The following is a 21,592-nucleotide window of genomic DNA, read 5'->3' as shown; positions in this document are numbered from 1 at the left end:
CTAGGCATTGCAATTAGTTGGCAATCTGTTATACAGAATCACTTTTAAGACTAACTAACTTTAGATTTTAATATTATCCATTTATTTAAATTATCTATGTATAATCTTAATACTATTTAATAATATTAGTCCAGAAAATCGAGAATATATTATATCACATAGACTCACATACAATATTTTATAATTTATTATCTATATATGTATGACATGCCTAAAATTTACATATCAGTTCCATATTTATATATTAGAATATAATCCGCAAATAACTAATTTATTGTTTTAAATATCATATGTTACTTAAATAAAAATTTCTCTGATATATATATTTTTTTAAACTGTGTATACGATTAAGAAAAGATTTACGAGGCAACAAGATTGACATTAGAAATATAACGGGAAATGGTCACGAATACAATTATATCGATAGAAAAAGCAGTCGATCTATTATGCTTGGAACATAAATATTATAGTAGCTTCTGGATAAAATCGTGAGTGAATGCAAAAAAATTATTATTGATAAAAAAAAATATGATACTCTAAAGTGACTAAAAAAATATATAGGTATTTTAGACTCAATGTCTAAAAAACTAATTAATACATAAAACAATCAAGAACAAGAATAGATATATTGTCTGGGTTTGAAAACGATACTTATGAATTTGTTTATTTATTTAATCGTAAATCTATTCTAAAGATTTCATTGAATTGATTGTCGTTTAACAAACAATTCAAATCTGTCATTCAGAGATCAATATGTTTATCGTACTGCAATCAATCAAAACAAAGGATGTAAAAAGTTACAAATTTAATCTGTGGTAGTGCTATGAGTCGAGTCACTAACAGTTGATTAATTAAATAATATTCTAAAGCAGCCTTTCGGTTCTAATTAAATAATTATAAGATTAAAAAAACTTGAAAATCACCGTAAAAACAAACTAACTCTAATTAAAGATTTCAATCAAGATAGCGCCAGATTCATGGAATTGCGTAAAATTTAATCACGACAGACAGTGACGAGGAAAATTTAATTCGCGTTTCGCTATGTACTTCAAAAGGTAAAAATTTACATTTTTACGCTTAGATCAAAAAATTGAAACCACTCGACCGTCTGACTGTTATTATCAATTAACAACGCTAACCTACACAATTAACTACATTAAAAAGCCTAGTGAGCAATTTTTCGCTCGATTTACAATCGCAGAAACTTATGTACAAAAAAAATAATCATGTATGTACATTTTTTGCTCCCACTACTTATTGCTCGATTCTGGTCGAGCAACAACAATAACGCTCGAATGTAAATCTTCATCTCTATCTCAATCCTTTTTTGTTCATTCACCGCAAATAGATTTCGGCGAACAGAATCCAGTGTAGATTTTTTCAACACGGTCTCGGGACATTAGCACCAAAGTTTGACCGTAATGGAATCAATTAGCCAGATCGTGTAAAAAAGGGCCATAGTCAAGTGCCTCGTGTTGGTCTGACTCAGCTGTGTGTGTATGTGAGTTATCTAAAAACACTCTTTGTATCATATAGTAACCAACTGACTTTTTAATAAATATTTTCGAGAGCCGGCAGAAGATGAGGTCTTGTAATTATTTTTTCTTCGGCCTAGACGTCCATCAAAAAAGCTCAAAGAGAAATAGCAATGATGCCATTCATGATGATACACAAGTGGATTCTTTACTTTATTGTAAAACAAACATAATTTAAATATTAATATTAAAACTACAAATAATTTAAATATTATAGTAAATAAAGTTAGTGAATAGAACATCGAGACAAAAGAAGTCTCTACGAATATTAGGACTTTATAATATAATAGTTATAAGGTGCAATGTGTTTGGTTGATATATAAGTATTTGTTACTTTTGGGATAATCATGATTCGGTCGAGTTCGGTCTAAAATCTCTCGAAAGTTGTACGAGGCTACCGAGAACGGGTAGTAAAGTGGGAGTAATTCAGTCGACTTGGCCAGCTTCGAGCGCTTCCGAACATTGTCGGCAAACGGACTGAAGTCAAAGGAACCATAGTCGGAGCTGCTCTTTCGAGCGCGAGTGGTGAGATACTTCCCTTTCGCTCTCTCGCGGGTCAAGTGACGAGAGTGTGAGAGATAATGATATGGTTTTTCGCAAACTGAGATAGAACGAGTAGCTCGGTTCAATTTCAGTATGCGCGTAGGCGTCCTATGGTTACAACGCATGTCGAGCGCTGCATCGTGGTCACGTAGTTAAGTTATAATACCACATGCATATCGGGTACTTCAACAGACTGTTACTGACATCTTTGAATATTTTGGGCACCAAAAGGGATTGATTAAATTTTTGATAGTATATTCTTCTTACAGATATCGTTATTATATTTGTTTTCATATTATATTAAATATTAGTAAAATAATTAGTGGTACTTGATTTTGTTAAAAAAAATCGTTTTGAATATCCATATGTATTTTCCTAGATCGGTTTATATAAATGTCTCACCATAAAGAATTCTTATTTAGAATCGATGGCGACAAATTCTAGGATAGTCACAGATGTAGTGTTCGTATTCTGAAGTATAATTTTTATGCCTTATGACATTTTGCAAAAGCCGACAAAGATTTTACGTAAATTGAATATTTACGATCGAATATTTTTCACTGATATTGTATTGGTGAGTGCCCACACAAACTTTTATAATTATCAGTAGCGTAATTTTATTAATACGACAATTTAAAAATTGCGATTATTTGGCACATTTTTCAATTGCGCGCAAATATGCCAGCTGTACGTAACAGAAGCCGCCGTCCGGACATCATTCACGACCGCCGTCCGGACGGCATATGAAATTTGCAACAGTGTGGTCGTTGGTCTCGGCCGACTTCAGTTGTAACTTCGGTTCGGACAACTTTCAGAGAGTGTAGTGCAAGCATTATAGTTTGAGCAACGTCCAAAACGCTGCATAGTTTTTAAGACAAAATGACGACTCCATGTTTCTTTACGTTATTAATTACTATAACGTAAAGAATAAATTGGCATATTTTGGGCCTGATTTTATTTTGAAGGTCAGTGTTGTCAGCTTTTGCTAAATTGTTTGAAATAATTATTCATATTCATTCAATAATTAGGTGAGATATTTTTTATATATTTACATAAAATATCTTTCTAAATTAATATATTGTTCGAATGACTAAATATATAATACTATTGAAAAGCATCACTAAAAATTATTAATTTATAGTTTTTTTGTGAAAAATCGCATTATAAAGTATCAAAGTTAAAAGTATAAAAAAATCATCATCATTGTTATAAATTATAACAATACAGTCTCAAAATATTCCTAATGAATTAAGCTAATATTGTAGATATATTCTTAATTTAAATAAACTAATTTATTTTTTAGCTAAAATAAAAACCACATCCACCCTTACAGGTCTAATTAAATATATTTCTTTACGGCAACGATGCCCTTTTTCAATTTTCTCAGTTTTTGTTATTTGCCATCTGCCGTCGGGGCTGCGAAAGTCTGGAATACGTATTTACGTAATTGTACCATTTCTGCAAAAGTTCCAGATGTAAATTAAATGAAAAGGAACCGCCGAAGTGCTTCCACAGATCTTTGGTTAATGCTAACTCGCCTAATTATAGGCTCCCTTTGAAAAAGCCCTAAAGATAACGCGCGCAGATAAACCCACTAAGAGCTTTTTTTATATACATATATGTATGTATTTATTCTAAGCGAAGCAGATCGAATAAAAATAATACGGCCACCTCGATTGTCGATATTTTCGAGCCATATCGTAAATATTCGCGGCTCATCTACCCTTATACATTTCGAGGATTTTATGCGGCCATATAAGAATGCGTTATCGTGTGTCACGGCAGGCGGTAAATACTGTATAAAAAATTGCCGACGAGGATTAAGCAGAGGAGATTTTTCGCAAACATCTTCGCACTCAACCAAATGAGAACATGCGCAGTGGGCAGCAAAATAAGAAAAGTATAAATCTTGCTTTGTCAGTCAAAAACAAAGAGCGCTGACTAGTCGCGAGACCTTTAACTAAGCTAATTGAGATATGTGGCAGGCTTTCAAAAAATCTTTAGAGCGCTCGGATTCAACCGTTATGTGGTTTAATTTTTTTCTACTCTCATCCATTGTTATACAAGAGCTAATTAAATCATATAGTCATTCTGGATAACATTAGCCTTCATTGAATATTTTTTTATAAATTTCTGTTTAGTGAGTCGTCAATCTTTTTCGATAAAAAGGATCTACATTAAAATAAATATAAAAAAATGCAGTCTATAAACACAATCACAATACCTAACCTTCGGCGTCTTTACGTGATTTTAACCCTACAACGTAAACTTTTTTCATTCGCTTTTAGATTGTCACAGTCGATGATCGTTATATCGGCTTCTTCAGAAGCCGACACAAAGAAGTTCTGGAAGATGAGTCGGCAGTATTCAAAACTCAAGATTCCCAACGCTTCGGCGGTGATTATTGAATTAGTGGAAGTGATACGCAGGATCCCGAGAATTCGATATAATTATCCGTTTCGAACCGCCAAATGGATGGAATATATGCTTTAAAATAACCTTTTAAGAGCAATTGGCGGTTTGTGTTAATTATGGCATAGGACCAGGTTGATACTTTATAATTGAAAGGTCGGTTAAAGGCTTCTCGGAATCAGACTGATAGGCATTGAAAGTCGTCGTAATTGAGCAAGCTTTGAGGTATTTTTATTTGTATATAACAAACTTGAAACCTACCGTTTTTATAAACTCGTGATATTAAATAATGTATAAGTGTACAATAAAATGTTTCATTATTAAAGCAATATCAATAAAAAAAACATATCAAGAAATATTTAATCATTCATTCTTGGAACTTAACAGTCAATACATAATATAATGAATATTAACAATATAGAACATTATATAACGCTCTACTGTACGCATATAAAAGTAGCCCAGTTTATGTAAAAAATTGTAGGTTAAGTTTTACACGATTTTTTAAAAATCCATAAGTAAAATATCATAAATTTTGAAAGCATTTTTAATTTGTATTTATTGAATAGATAGTAAAATTTTTCAGTAAAACAAAGGTAATTTTTAGGCTATATATGATTTTTTATAGTAAAAAAATTGTTGCTGTAAAAAGTCGTTTTCATATTTTTTCCAGCTGAACTTTTTACGCAAAACGATAAACACCGCAAAAGCCAAATATTCGAATATTTGTCTGAATATTCGTTTATTAAGGGATTATTTTTTTTACTTTATGATGAATATTGGTACTTAAAATATAAATTATTGATTAAAAATATGACGAATGTTTTTAATAACACATGTTATCAAATCCTCCCCCTTCAATGTATTATTAAAGAAAAAAAATATTATCTGTAAGTTATTTATTAGTCATTGACTCACAGCTAAAAACCGACAAAAAATCAGTCGCAAAAAAAAAACACTTTGTAATTGCCGAAATGATCAGTCACTACTCATAATTCCAAGTGAATATTTTACAGCTGTGGATTTTTTCAATAGCTGTTAGTGATTTTATTATCCCTTTCAAATCAATAAAAATAAAATAAAACCTACTTTAACAGTAACTAAATAAGCCGATTCGGCGGCAGAAAAAGTTAAAATTAAACTTTACTTCAGTCTTATTCACATTTAATTTACATTTAATATTATTTAGCTAACCTCATATATTAAGAATATCGTTAACAAATAGACGCATTTTGTAATTTTTTTTAACAGTTTTAATCATAAAAATAAAACAATATTTGACTCAATTTTGTTCTCTACAGTGTATTATTTATTAAAAGTAATAAATTAGAGCAAATCTCATTAAGATCTCAATCTGAAAGTACGTAATATTAAATGGATATATAAAAATGTTGTATATTTTCAACAATGTAAGTAATTATTATTTTTCACCAATGTACCATTGGAAAAAAAAAACAAAAATGCGATTTAGAAAAGCCATAGACAAACAGCTTACAATTAACAAGAAAGAAGTTGCATAGAAAATAATAAAAAAAGTACTGTAATTGCAGAAATTATCAGAAAAAGAAATATCATACATCTGGAGACTCTCCCAATTTTACTTTTATAGCAATACAAGTAATGTTTAATTTAGTCTGCTTAAAATAAATTTCCAGTTAAAATGAGCCTTTTCTAAAGCAGAAATATTTAAAATAATACTTTGTACTTATTTAAAGTTTGGAACATTCAACGCTTTATTATTTTACAAATTAATATAAATAGTCTTGACACTGTTTAATATGTATTAAACTGTATTTTTAGATTTTTCATAACTTTACAAATATATTCGAATTATCGAATATTTTATCGTTTTATGTTCAATATTCAAATATAACGAATATTTGAGAACTAATGTGTATTTAGTAAAAAAGCTCAGTACGCTATTTCGCCACAAAGATATAAGAACAAGAAGAAAAATAATATTCTGTTATAGCAGAGCAAATGTTCTGAAGCATAATCTTAGCAAAATAATACACAAGTAAAAAATAATTAAATCAACCAAATCCTAGCAAAAAATAATAATTTGTGAAAAAAATTCAGCATTTTTATTTTTTGTTATTCCTATACAAAACATTTCATTTTTTCTACTTTAAAAATTTATACATATAATATAAGGCTCATAAGTACAAATAAATTAAATATATACTATTTTTTATATTATTTTTTTTATCATAATAAACCATTAACATGTAATATATAAAAAGCAAAAACATTTTATTTCTTTGACGATTTTTTAATTTTTAAATACTATTAATTGCAAAGAAAATGCAATACTTTCGTACAGTATAATTATATATAATAAATAATATATTGTAACATTAGATCGAAACCAAGTTGCGGTTAAATAATCGAAGTTTTGACGCGCGTTATTCGATCGATGTCATAACATGTGGTTAAACTTCAGTAAAACTATTTCAAGTTTATATAGTAACAGTAATAATGTTGAAATTGCGCAGCATAAAAAGCATACTAGCAGATTAATATAAATTTATCCCAAAACGTCCGTACTCTTTATCCTTTAATAATAACTTTCGTATGGAAGCGTACAAAAGGGCACTCTCGTCAGCGGGGATGAAAATGGATAAATTGGTCTATAAAAAATTGAAAAACGATACCGATCCGAGAGAGCGAGAAGCATGGGATACGAAGAGGGAAGAAACTGCGGATATACAATATACAATGGAACCGGGATGTATTTTGTATTACAAAAAATTAACTATAAATATATAAAAGGAGAACACAATACCCCCTTTCGGCCAGTAAGCAACGTCTAAAAACACCGGCGGTTTTATGCGCGACAAAGGGACGCAAGGCCGTATATGGCCTATAAAATTTTGCGTAAGGGTGGTAAAAATACACGAGAAGAGATAATGCATATCGAGGGGCGAAATTTTCGGCGCATTACATCGAAAAAGCGTAGGTGTGAGTGTGTGAATATTTTTTAAAGGACCCTTTTTTTAGTGTCGCACGCCGCGAAAACGGCATCGAATTCCATTTACAAGATTGTAAAAATGGCGTGATGACAGCCATGAAAACAAGAAAGATCGCCCGTCACACACGAGCCTTCGATAAACAGTCAGATATTCAAATTTATTCGAGGAGAGAAGGTGCAGGCATTCCAAACGCATGGGACGCGGAAAGGCGATATGCACTATCAAAATGCGAGTCAGAATAAAAGTATTTTAAACATATAGAATGTTTAAACATTACTTTCAAAGTAAAAACCTTTACATGATATGTCAAAAAAAGCTTTATCTTGTATGTATTTAGTAACATGCCAAATCATTTTAATAATACGACTCTGGCGATTGACATAATGGACAGGCCTTCGCCTATGTATTGATATCGTGAATTTACGTGATAGCGTTAATCAGCACTAACTAACAACCATCATGATATTGCTGTTGGCTATTATAAAAAAATAAACAATTTCTATCAAAAGTATCATGAACTACAGAGATCCATTTTATAGATTGCATATTTATTTAATTGTGATTATATCATAGATAAGCTTAGTCGATTGTGGGATATATATAACAACTTATTTCTATAAGTTCAAAAATAGCACATCCTATCAGATTTTATCTAAATAAACGTGAGTCACCGATTTGAACGGATTACGGTCGAGCTCTCCCCATCCAGAGCAGGTGTGCTCTTTCGATTCGCGCATTCCCTTTTCGGGCAAACTGTGGGGCCAGCCCGCGATACGTCGTTGGCAACATCTGACACTTCTTCCTGGCGAGATCGTAAATAAAGAGCGGCTTTTGTACAATGTATATAGAGGAGAGCGAAAGAGGATCGGACCTCGCGAATGAGAGAGGGGCGAGCCAGTTTTTATGGGTCGCTTATCTCGCGAACAGAAGGAGTCAGTTGTCACTCGGAGTCACGACCCGCGACCCTTGACGACTCCCGACTCTACTCTCGCGTCACCACACGTATTTCTTACGGAGGATGAGCATTTATTAAGAAGCTTTTGCAGTTCCGAGCGAGAGAAAGGATACGTCTTCTGCACGGTGTTTGTATAAACACGCCAAGGAGCTGAGCTGAAAACGCTCTAAGATTTAAATGCAAATTCTTTTGCGTCTGATTTTGCATTATGTTGGAAGAATATGAAATATTTTTGAAACAATATTTACAATATTCTGGAAAATATACAATCAAAAATTCATAATACTACTATTTTATACTGCAATGAAAGTAATAGTATAGAAAAAAATACTATCTATAATAATTATATTTACTGTATAATAAAGTAGGTGGCACATTTTAAAAACCTTATTAATAATTCCAGTAAAAATTTGTATTTCAAAGTGATCCATATATTGTATAATAGAATAATGTTAAGATAACTCGATTTATTAGTAGATCTAAGCATGTATATGCTAACTCTAGCTATATATTTTTTCAATAAAGTAGTGATTTTTGAAACTTAAAAACTTACAAAAACCTAAGTATTTCATTTTAATTTTATATACATTTAATTTTTGTTACTCGAGATTTTTGACTTCTATACTTTTTTATTTAATTAATTTAACAGAGCTACCGATATTTTTAAATTTTTTAATAGCAGCCGTTTTAAAATAGCGAATACATGTCTTTGAATTTAGTTATATATCACAATAATGACAAAAAATTAAAACGTTTTTAATTTCTAAAATTTTTCTATAAATTTTTTTAATGCAGTTTCGGTTTTTTAAATGGGTCAATATATTTTTTTAAATCTACCTAAAATAGTTAAAAAATATGTAAATGACATATTGGCTTATATGCTTATATATATTTAATGTTTTTATAGATTGTAATGTTAGTAATTTGACAACTAGATTTAATGCAGCAAAATAAAGCAAGTTTTATGTGCTTATTTCTAGAAGAAAATCTAGAAAAAAGTCTAGAATCTATCCCGAAAATATTTTTTTAAATATATGATTTCAGTAAAATTATATTGAAATACATTTTTATCAGTGAAAATATAAATTATCTGGCAGATGCTAGTGAAATTATATGATTTCAACTTTTCTATATGTAGTAATATATATATTTACATACTTATCATTATTTATTTACATCTGATGTATAAATGTTACAGTGAATGTGTATTTATAATTGGTAAAGTTATATTTTTAACTAGTTAAAATTTATTTTCACTAGTAGATATATATTTTTATTAGCGAAAATATATCTTTACTGATAGGCGCTAATACGCTGCTCTAAAATGTCTAAGAAGCACAATTTGACAGTTGCAAAACGTCCATTTGCTGTTTAAACCCTAACCTAACCTAATGAAAGTTATAAAACTTTTATCAAGTCAAATCCAAAATACAAACTAAGCCAACTTATCTATCAGGGGAAAATAAGCGGAAGAATAAATACAGACAGATATCGCATTTCACATATTGTTCCATAGTTTGTCTGCATTTCGATATTACACTATGTTTTAAAAATATGATCGACATTAATACGGACTTCTAATATAAGAGGGCCGATCAAAGTATATTCAAATCGAATTTTGGTCAAAAGGAGAGCGAAAAAACAATTATCACTTCTCAGAAGGCAAAAATTCACGTCAAAAGCAATAAAATCGCGTATAGTACTCTCCAGAACAATAAAAGTCTAGAGCAATTACCGTAATTATTATTTTACTTCCAAAGTTTATTTTAAACTCACGTTACTAGCATACCAACGTGTGGTCTGCGAATCTCGGCAAACGAAATAATTACCCGCTTCAACTTATCCCCGTTTCGGTCCATCAATGAGACCAGATAACGACAATTACGTAATGGACAAACCGGTCTACTGTATGTACTTCAAAAATATGGCTCCCCTCGAAGATGTCACTGGCAAAGAGCGGCGGCGACACGTACCTGCAACAAAAGAAACGTCTTCATTAATAAGGCGAATAAAATATAAAGCGGCTACTATCCAACTTGAATTACAAGAGTCAATCAACCGGAGAGCGAGATGGAGGAGTGTTTTTTTTATTAAAAAAAGAAGAAATAAAACGACCCACAGAGATCATTACGCTTCATTATTTCCATCGAGAGGCAGCGGTCTCTGATATTCCAACAATGCCGATCGGGAACTCTGCTCAAAGAAGAATAACCACCCGGGGGCAGCAGAATGTGTATTTGACAACTTTGCTACTAGTTATCTCCCGGAGGCTTCCAAGAGCGAGAATGGCAGTCTGGTACGTCGGTACATATACATAAGTATACGGAGCCGCACGAGTTTTTATCCCCAACCGCTAATGAAACAACCGAAGGGATTCAAATTGATTAAGAAAAAACAGTCTGAGCACCTTAACTAATTATGCTTTATTTTAGATGACCAGGTTTCTAAATTTTTTTTAGATATATTTTCTTAAAAAAAAACTTACTTTATATCAAAATTAAACCGATTTAAATCAGAGGTCACATTCTGATCATGAACAAAATAATTCGCACCGGCCTATATATTAAATGATAACGCATTTTCGACAAGCTACTCTGCATAGTCATAATCATAATCATTATAAGAGATACACTATTCATATTTATATATAAAAGTCCATGATATTAATATAGCATCTTATTTTTTTAACTCATAAGTGAAGTATATAAATAAATTAAATTAGAATGCAGTTTTTTAGATCTATGGGTTTTATATTTATATAAGACTCGCAAAAAAGATTATACAATTTTTAATCCGCGACGTTTGGTTACCCAGAACTAAGCACAAAATATTTGATCTTGCGACCTTCGTTCTCGGCAGTTAATTCGCGTAATCAACGACCTCTTCTCGGAACTAACCGTGATAGATTAACTGAACCGATGCTCGTCGGCGGTAATCAAATGATAATGACGACACATGAGACTATTAGGCGAGACTATGGTAGTAGCAGTGTCGATAAATAAACGTCGGGATAATGCGAGTCGGAGTATGCAAAAGTTATTTATTTCCATCTTCATTAGCGTGCCGGATAAAGGCGACACGAAGCACTCAGCGGTTCAGTTGGTTAATAATTTCAGTTTCAATGAAGGTTACACAAATGCTCGAGTAACGAGAATCTGTCCTTTACTGCGTTATTCGCGCTTTCGAAGCTCAACTGCGAGGAGCCTGTGATAGGTTTAGGTATAAGTCGATTATAAAAATAATCGGTAAAATAAAGTAATCAAATAGTAGTAGTTAGCAGTTATAATTGTACTAATATAAAATCCGTCTAATACCTATTTAGAGCTACTTCAAGCTGCTCATTTTATATTATTGTGTTACTATTGATATTGATTATGATTTGCAGAACATTAACAAAATAAAATGAAATAACAAAAAATTTAGAGCTTCACTAATATTCCCCATATTTTATAATATACTGAATTCAGTACAAATGGTATATTGAATCTCAAATTTTAATGTTTTATCCAAAGGTCTGTATCTAAATTTTAATGCTTGCACTACACTCACTAGAAGTTGTACGAACTGAAGTTCAACTGAAGTCGGCCAAGGTCGCCGACTTCTGTGTAGCAGCCACACTGGCACAAATTTCATATGCCGTCCGGACGGCGGGCGTGAATGACGTACGCACGGCGGCTGCTGTCATGTACAGCTTGGCATATTTGCGCGCGATCGAAAAATGTGCAAAATAAACGCAATTTTTAAATTGTCATATTATCAAAATTACGCTACTGATAATTATAAGAGTTTGTATGTACGCTTCTGATAATTATAAAATATTCAATTTACGCAAAATATTTGTCGGCTTTTGCAAAATGCCATAAGGCATAAAAATGATACTTCAGAATACGAACACCACATCTGTGACTATCCTTAAATTTGTCGACATCGATTCTAAATAAGAATTCGTTATGGTGTGACATTTAAATAAACCGATCTAAGAAAATACATAAGGATATTCGAAACAATTTTTTTTAACAAAATTAAGTACTGCTAATTATTTTTTAATTATTTAATTTTATATAAAAAAATATAATACTGATATCTGTGGTATTATAATTTGACCATGTGACCACGATGCAGCGCTCGACATGCGTATTAACCATAGGACGCCTACACGCATACTGAAATTGAACCGAGTAAGTCGGTCTATCTCAGTTTGCGAAAAACCATATCATTATCTGTCTCACTGTCGTCACTTAACACGCGAGAGAGCGAAAGGGGTTTCTTAAATAAATTAAATTAATTTTATTATTAATTTTATTTCGAAAACATCAGGTAATGGTTTAAAAAAAAAAAAATTTTCAACTCTACGACCAAATACATATTTATTCAACATCTGGAATTAATAACAAATGGTTTGCCTCGGATAAATTATAAAAATACAGAATCATTTGATAAAATAATCTCGAAACTGTTACCACAAAGTCTTCAAATAACAGTTTTTAACACATAAGAAATTTATAGACTAGTGGCAATTTACAGTTGTTATATTAAATATATAATGCTCATATACTAGACATTATAATTCATAACTATTTTCAAATATTTTGAAACATGTTTGTATTAAATATTAAAAATATATTTATTGATTTTTAATATGTAAATAAACCTATAACTAGTTTTAACTTTATAATTAAAACAATTTAATTTATAAAACATTTTTTTTAATCATAGAAATGGATTTAACATGCGAACTTTAACCGCAAACAATATATGTAGACTGGATTTGAACTCCAACATAAACAACTCTTCAATAAAAACCGTCTACTAATCCAACAATACGAGATGTTGTTTTTACTGTGTTGAAACAAAAACGCAGGTGGTCCTCGTCTCACGCTGATAGTGCGGAGGCTGTGTGCGAAAGTTTTTAATCTAAAAGTAACACTTTTATTAGCCGATATAAAATCTAACACACGCTCACTATAAAAAAAAATACCACAGGGTGACCCTCTTGTCTTCTCGGTTTATCATTTTAATTCGGGCGTGCAGTGAGTTAAGGGCTAATGTAAGTAATTAGTCAAAGAACAGCGATACAAAGAGCAGATAGCAGACCCAACGTCTCAATAATAATGCCAAGGGGAAATTTTTATAATTGCGCCGCTTAATGGAATCGCTTAATCACCACTCAAAGGCGGAACGATACCGAACGGGACACGTTAAATTTGTGAATACACAACAATCCAATTTATTGGACCCCGAGCACAATGGCTTGTACCGAAGAAAAGCTAGTTTTACGGCTCGGATGCATGTACGGGATATAACTACTAGGATATTTATCTGAGACAATCTAAAAGGACAATTAACTAGTGCTGCCGCTGTTTTTTTCGGGCGTTTAATTGTTCCTACATCGCTTAATTGCCAATTGGACGTTTTGTGCCTCGATTAAAACGTCACGATCGGTATCTGTGTGAAACTAAACAACTTAAGTATCAGCGTACAAAAAACATGTTAAATATTTATGACATGTGTGTGAATAATTGTCGGTTCATACCTTCGTATATAATCGAAAAATTTGACTTATTCGCTCTAATAACGATTCTTGTTTTGGATATTGTATTATTTTTTTGGAGCGACTTGAATTTATGACCCCTGACGGTTATGACGTTTATATTAGCTTTTTTTGCTCGGTCCGATCGTCAGGTGCGTATATTCAATCATAGAGAACCTTCGCATGTGTGTATTTCACATGTCCATATATCACAAACATACCAGTATGTTTTTATACGTTCAAGAGCATACAAAAAATAACTATTTTTACAGCCCCTATCTTTTAGTCGAGACACAATGGACCATATCAGATATAACAGTAATATAATAATCATAATAATAATTTATTTTGAGATGTGCACTTTTTAAAGTATATATTTTCAAATGGCATTTCACGAAAAAAAATACATAAGCGTATGTTTTTTTGTTGAATTGTAACTATGTACTACTTTTGAAGATAAATTATTTGTAATTAATAAGAATAATTATCTGCTACATTTTAATTATAGTTAATGTATTTTTTATTATGTAATAAAATTTATAATATCACACTCCGTAATATATAAAATAAAACCAAAATAAAAATATTTATATACTAATAAAAAAAATGGTTTTAAATCAATGTATGAATTTACATTAGTGTACGAATAAGTTATTAAAATCTTATGACAGATATTTTTAAGCAAGTTTAATCCAAGCAAAAGATTGAATTTTGTAAAGCTAAACTAAAAAATAATACAATAAGCCGACTAAAACAAAAAAACAATAATAGTATAGCAAAAAAAGCTTTATACATTACTACGAAAAAGCTCTAAAGTAAAGTAAAAAACTTTACATTATAAAATAATATGTTCAACTTTGAAATTTATAATTCGTTTAGTATAGCTTAAAGCTCTGTTTTAAATCATTTATATTCGTAAACTTCTATAAAAAAATAACACGATATAAAAAGCATAGAAGAAAACTTTATATTCGTATTTCACTAGTTTTAATACTACAAAATAATTTGTTCAACTTTTAAAACTTTTAAATATAAAGTAGAACGTTAAGCTTAGTTTTAAAATTAAAATATTACAGAACACATAATAAACATGATAGTAATAATTTTTTTTTAAAAATATATATTTTTTGAAATATTAATTTGTTAGCTTAACAGCTTAACGCCCGAGGACTCGTATACGAGTCTTAAAAGAACATTGTTTAGTGGCAGTGAACTCAGACATTAATCCTACGACATGTGTTTTCTTTTATTAAAAAAATACTGGGATACCATCAAGTTTGCCTCGATATGATAATCAGAGATAGTAGTATACTATTTGAACGTACTACAAAATGAAAAATAAATTATATTTTACCTCAAATTTTTGTAAAAATAGTCGTCTTATCCCATTGCCACGCAATGCAATAAGACGTCGCTTTTTTTGGGGCACGTAATTTTTTCATAATTATTTAATGTTGCACTTCTTGAACAGAAGTAAATTTTAGGGTCAAACTGTCTAGTTAGGTAAACATAAAACCAATCCAATCAATATAAATCGAAACATCCAGGTTGATAGTACATCAATTATCAAAGTTTTTCAACCTTAAATTCTGTATGTTATTGTATATTTAAAAAGTAAAATCGTTAAGGTATATGTACAATAGATAAATTAGGTAACACAGTATTTAAAGAACTTTTAAAAAATATCATTCGTTAACTTACGAACATTTTTATTGTGTGTTTGTTATTTTGAAATTTCCTCACAATTTGGAAAACCGCAATGATTCACAGATTAAGAAACCAGGGGGAAAAAGATACAATTCGGATAAATTATCGCCGTATTAATTAATTGTAAAATAAATTTAAAAAATAATATTATTGCACTTAAAGAATCTCCGAGGAATAAAATTATGAACGAATTATACGTTTTTTTCATTCCTAATATTTTGTATAAATTGAAAATGGTTGCAATGGCAACAAGCCACAAGATAATATGTATGTTAAAATGCTTCTTTAATTTTTTTATAAATGATTTATAAAAAATATCCGTTTATAATATAATATAAGTTGCACTCACCAAATTTTTCGGCGTCTTTTTTCTGCTTACAACTGTCACGGACACATTTTTATTTATCACTACACTTATAAACCACACTATATCACTATTTATATTTATTTTTATTTGTTACACTTTTTTTATTTACACTATTCACATTTTTTGATACGTATAAAAACACTCGTCAATATGAAGATGAATTTCACAACTTCTGCACATGTGTGCTGTATATTTCCTTATTCCATGTGCAGAACAGAACAATACTTTCTTCTCATATATTTTTTTCCACTTTAAATTTTTATTGGCTGATGGTTTTTCAGTTTATCTGAAAGCCTCCCGACAGCACGGCAATATGTGGTAGAAACTGATGAAATGTCTTCTGAATCGATAGATTCCACTAAATGCTGCAACTATCCTTTAGCCTTACTCAGAAGAAAATCTTTGAATTTAATTTTGCTATTACGATTCGAATTTTGATAGACACTGAACGAAAAAAAACAATGCGCATTGAAAAAACAATAGAATAAATAAAATAAATATTCTATTGTTTTTCGAAATATTATTTAACTACGTATCGATCGGCGCGCTTATATATTTATTACAATCTATTAAACATTGAGGCTTATATATTGTATGGCCTATCATTTTGAAATCTCTTTTCTTATTTGTTTTCTAAATTTGGATCAGCGTTTTACCCTTTCTAACATGTTTCATTTGTATGGACCTTAAATTTATATTTTTGAGATTCTGTAATCAATTATAAAAATGCGTATCTATTGATTTAACTATACTGAAAAATTGAAAAAAATAAATCGTATCATAAAATATCACTATCGAAAAATTAAATGATCATTTTGAAATTAATTAGAATAAACTATTTATTTTATGCCAAAAAATCTGTTTTTTTTAAATATTTTGATTTTGATTTAAATAAAAAAAATATTTATAAATTACTTACTTTTATCTACTTGCTAAAAAAATGTTTTAGGATAAATTTTAGGATGTATCAATATTTAACAATAAAATTCATTCGTCTAAATTGCAAGTCAATAACTGTAGTTTACAAAACAATATATTTTTTTTATTGAGCTATTATAAAAAATAGCATATCTACAATATTTTCTAACCTAGAGACATAAACTGCTAGGTAATATTTATGAAGGTAAATATCACTACGTTCAGTTGCACAAATATAATGATATCATTATGGGTCATAATGAATTATGAACGCAATCTCTCGACCACTCGTATTACCGCATTTTTCATAATGGCCGGCGTCCATAAGATACAGATCTACGGGGATGACTAGGATGCATTCTGCGTTATTGCCGATCATTTGAGAGCGTATCGCATGCAAAAGATTAAATCCAAAGCGTATAGGGATTCTCGTTAGTATACTGCCTCTAGCAATGGCAAGAGACCGGCAATAACTTAATGATCTCTTTGATAATAAACTCTATAGCCTACTGTTGGTAAAGGGCTGTTGAAGGGAACCGCTTTGACTGATTTCATTTGTCAGTCGATCGCTTCTTGTACTTAGTTTAGTAAGCAGCTTGCTTTGACGCATTTGCATTGTCTTTGCGTTTCGAAGTGAAATAACTCATTAGATAATAATGAATTCACTACTGAATTAAAAGAGTTGCCATTAACAGCATCCATGAATCGGATGATTTCGATTAAACTATGTAATTTTTTTATATCTTCATAGACATGTAACATTCCACCTACGTCTTTGATAAACGATAATGAGCCATCACGTTTCTTAGTATGCACATTCGTGATTGACTCAAAAAACTATGACGTTCTTTCCACACAATCTTGGCATAACGCTTCCCAGATCGCATCCAACGTCTCCATCGTGGCCGAATGTTGGGAACCAACTCTCGAAACGATCGCATTTGCATTTTTTTAATTATAACCGCCCGGTTATCTCGGACAGATAGGCGGTCGCTGCCGATCGTGAATCTTTTCCTATCCGTCTATTCTCTATCTCGGCTTGCCATCTTGTTTGTTTTTCGTGTGTAACACCGAAAGCCGTACGTTCGACGTATCCGTGGAATTATGACCGGTCAGCCGCTGCCGGACGGATCTTATCTGACACGCTATTATACCCACGCTGTATTATGTACTGGATGGCTCGGCATTTTAATATCTGACATGAAGAGGATGATAAATCTTCGCGATGCGAGGGAAGGTGCCCATTTGTATTCATTTGACATGCACGTCAAACTTTGCCTGATGTGTATATTCAAATTGTTTATTCAGGTTAATTGTTCCGTGCAGCATCGAGTGATGGTGGTCACGAGTTGCGAATTAAAATTGAGATTTACTTGGAATAGTCTTCTTACGAGTCTATTGCTTTTAAGCTAGTCGTCTGATTTGTATCGTGCTAGCGCAAAAAGCAATTAGGTCAATAAATAAATTTCATAGATTTTGTGGATATCCACGATTTTATAATTAAATAAAATAATAATTGCCGACATCGGTGAACGACAACGACAGACGACACACAGCACTGTCCGTAATTTAATGTAAATATTCACGTTATTTATACGGGTCCTTTGAGAGCGCTCAAACGAATGGAAAAAAAAACAATTTTGAACCGATAGCATAATTGTTCAACTCTGCCTCTGATACAACTATTTAAAAGTGTTACTTACAGGCGATCATTCTATAATGATAAAGGATACTTTGTCGAACAGATGGTGACAGATGGCAATTACACACAAATTGCGCCACTGCTAATGTTGAAATAATATAAATAATTTATATTAAAAATCAGCGGATGATGCACTGCCGGTCATCGTCTTCCCGTTAAGGTCCGACAAAGAACCTGCTGCCCTACACCACCGTCACGATAATTCTACATAGTTTTGGTCACAGTAAATCAATTATTAGTCTTCCAAAACACAATACTGCTATATTGTTTCTAGACGCGTGTCTAATAAATTGTGAATTTAAAATGCCGCCTAGTTTTGGCCATATTAGATAAATTATTAACGCTTCACAATACAATATTGCTATATTGTTTATAAGCTAATGTCTATTTAAGATATCACAAAAGGGGTTTAATTATTTATTCGCTTTCTTAATAAATATTGCATAAAAAATAAAACAAATATGTTGTGTATTTTTGACAACGCAGGTAGTCATTTTTATCCTTCGCTGTAGAGTACGTTCGCGATTAGGATTCCTGTTTGAAGTTATATGCGTGTACATTGTGGCTCAAAACAACTTTGCTTAATATATTTAATTTAAAAAAAAACATGTTTATTTAACAAAAATTTATGATATTACAAAGAGTCCTTTATAAATTGGTAGACATTTTAATTTATTTCCTTGGATTGGGCTGGAAGTGATTTTCTTTTTCCGAGTTTAGACAATATTCTAGAACCATAATTTATTAACTTAGTCGAAACACAATAATACAATAAATTTAATTTTCATAATAATTGTTACCTTTCTTTTTAAAATAAATCCGAAAAAAGAAGAGCAAGATTGTTCCAAAAAATAAAATGCAAAAAAACGAAGGCATACGCGCCTATATCGCTTCTTCCTCTCATATATCTGTATTCAATACTTTCACAAAAAGGAATCCTTATCGCGAGCGTAATCTACCACTGAACCAAAAATTATCTATTTTATTATTGTGTATTTTATAAGAGCCATGTACCAATCGACAAAAAAGTCGCATAAAAACAGTGAAGATAAAAAAACACTTTGTAATTTCTGAAATTTCCGAAATTACTCACATTTCCGGGTAAATAAAATGCAGCTGTGGACTTTTTAAATAACTAATAGTGATTTCTTTTAAATCAATACAAGTTAAGTTGTAGTTGGTAATAAAACTGACATTAACAGCAACTAAATGAGTATTTACAGCAGCAATAATAGATAAAATGTAACGTCGTACTTATTTCAAGTTTAGAACTGTTGTGTTGCAGATACATAATTTAAATAATAAAAAAGCAAGTAAAACAGGTGCATAAAAATAATGAAGATAATTCCGCAATTTCCAAAATTACTAATATTTTTGAGTAAATATAATGCAGCTGTGGACTTTCTTAATGACTAATGGGAATTTTATTATGATTTTAAATCAATACAAATAATGTTTTTAAAGAAAAGTTGTAGTTGATAAATAATTAACAGCAACTAAATTTTTATTTTTGGCAGCAGAAATAATTAAAATGAAATGTCGTACTTATTTAAAGTTTGGAACTGTCGCCAGATACAATTGAAAGGATTAACTCTTGTTTTTAAATCATAAAAAGGGCCAGTTCGATTTGTGATAAAATGATATTTTTTGATAAAATCGGACACCACCGTGGAAAACCTTTTAACAGCTCAAGTCACAAGGTACCTGTCATAAATCAGAAAGGAGGAAAATATTCGTTACATTGCTAAAAGATAACGCATACATTGTGAATTATGCGCAAAACGGACGTTCCTAATTTAATCTAGCGTCCAATGACAATTTGTATTCTGGTCAAAATAAATCGCCACTTTCTGTAATTGTTCATTCTATTGAAAAATGGGCGGACATCTAAATCCCTCATTGAGGGCGGTCATAGATATAAATACAAGAACGTGTGAACAAAAACACTTTCTCTTATACACTTAGTATAAGAAAGACTTTTTCAGACTCCTTTTACATATACACTCGCACTTTAACTTCAGAGTTCAAAGTATCCGAATTATTTTGAACTACAATAAAGAAGAATCTGACTCAACTTTAGAATATTTAACATGAAAATATCATTTTACAATGATTCAGTTACGCCAAGTCTTTAAAAAAAATTCAATTTTTAATAACCTATTAATAACGAATTATTTCAAAGTTCCTCGATTTGACAAATATGTGATGTTTATTATATGCATAGTAATATTTCTTGATCAAATAAGTTTATACTTATATTTTGATGGTATATAGAAATACCTAGTGGTGAAAGTCATAAGTTTATTTATTTATTCATTGGCTTCAAACATAGCATAAAGCTAATACACAGAGCAGAGGAATTTCTGTGACATCACTATTCAATTATATATTTTTTTAACAACCAATCTTTATTTTCTTAAAGAATTTTCAACCAAAGTAGCTTTTGTGGCTGGCTTTCGATTTCGCCACGGCTTTCGTGCGGTTTCTTGTCCGAAATTTTCATTAGTAATAACTCGCAGCTTTTTGCGGTGCGAAGCGTGTATGTATATGTATTTTTTGCCCATCATCTCTTGTGTAAAATGTACACGTAGAAACGCGACTTTAATTATTTTATCTGGATAGTCGGTTAACCGCAGCGTATTGAACTTCGCTTAGAGATTTTCTGCGAGTCGTCACTCCAGAAACCGCAGTCGTATATCAACGTGTCCGAGGTAACGCAACACCGACAATAATGAGAGCGTTCATATTTCTGTCAATATAAAACAATAGAACGATTCGTTCTTTGGCATCGTAAGTGGTAAAACGATACGTTAAATATTTACGATTGCTCCGAGCTAACAGAGGGAGAAAGAGAGCAATGATTGACAAGCGAGAATTTGCGACTTGCGAAAGCTAAAGGAACAACATTGATTGACGTTGATGTATATTTCAGTATATGAGAAGGAGAATAA

The 21,592-nt window shown here is 31.0% G+C and overlaps 1 protein-coding gene across 3 annotated transcripts in view; it reads right to left on the bottom strand.

The window, feature by feature from the left end:
• LOC148225988 (uncharacterized) overlaps nt 1–21,592 on the bottom strand; it is a 482,607-nt gene that overhangs the window by 214,833 nt on the left and 246,182 nt on the right. The window contains exon 2 of one of the 3 annotated variants that reach the window (XM_088204341.1): nt 10,316–10,390. The exons of the other annotated variants lie outside the window; for them this stretch is intronic. The gene's annotated coding sequence lies outside the window, so the exon portion shown is untranslated. The remainder of the gene's footprint in view (nt 1–10,315; nt 10,391–21,592) is intronic. 3 annotated transcript variants of the gene reach the window in all.

The sequence above is a fragment of the Plectrocnemia conspersa genome, unplaced genomic scaffold (genome assembly GCF_051122295.1).
Source record: "Plectrocnemia conspersa isolate PC_06_02 unplaced genomic scaffold, ASM5112229v1 ptg000014l, whole genome shotgun sequence".
NCBI classification, from domain to species: Eukaryota; Metazoa; Arthropoda; class Insecta; order Trichoptera; family Polycentropodidae; genus Plectrocnemia; species Plectrocnemia conspersa.
The sequence above is the reverse complement of the archived record's forward strand: the minus strand, read 5'-3'. Positions and strand labels throughout refer to the sequence as shown.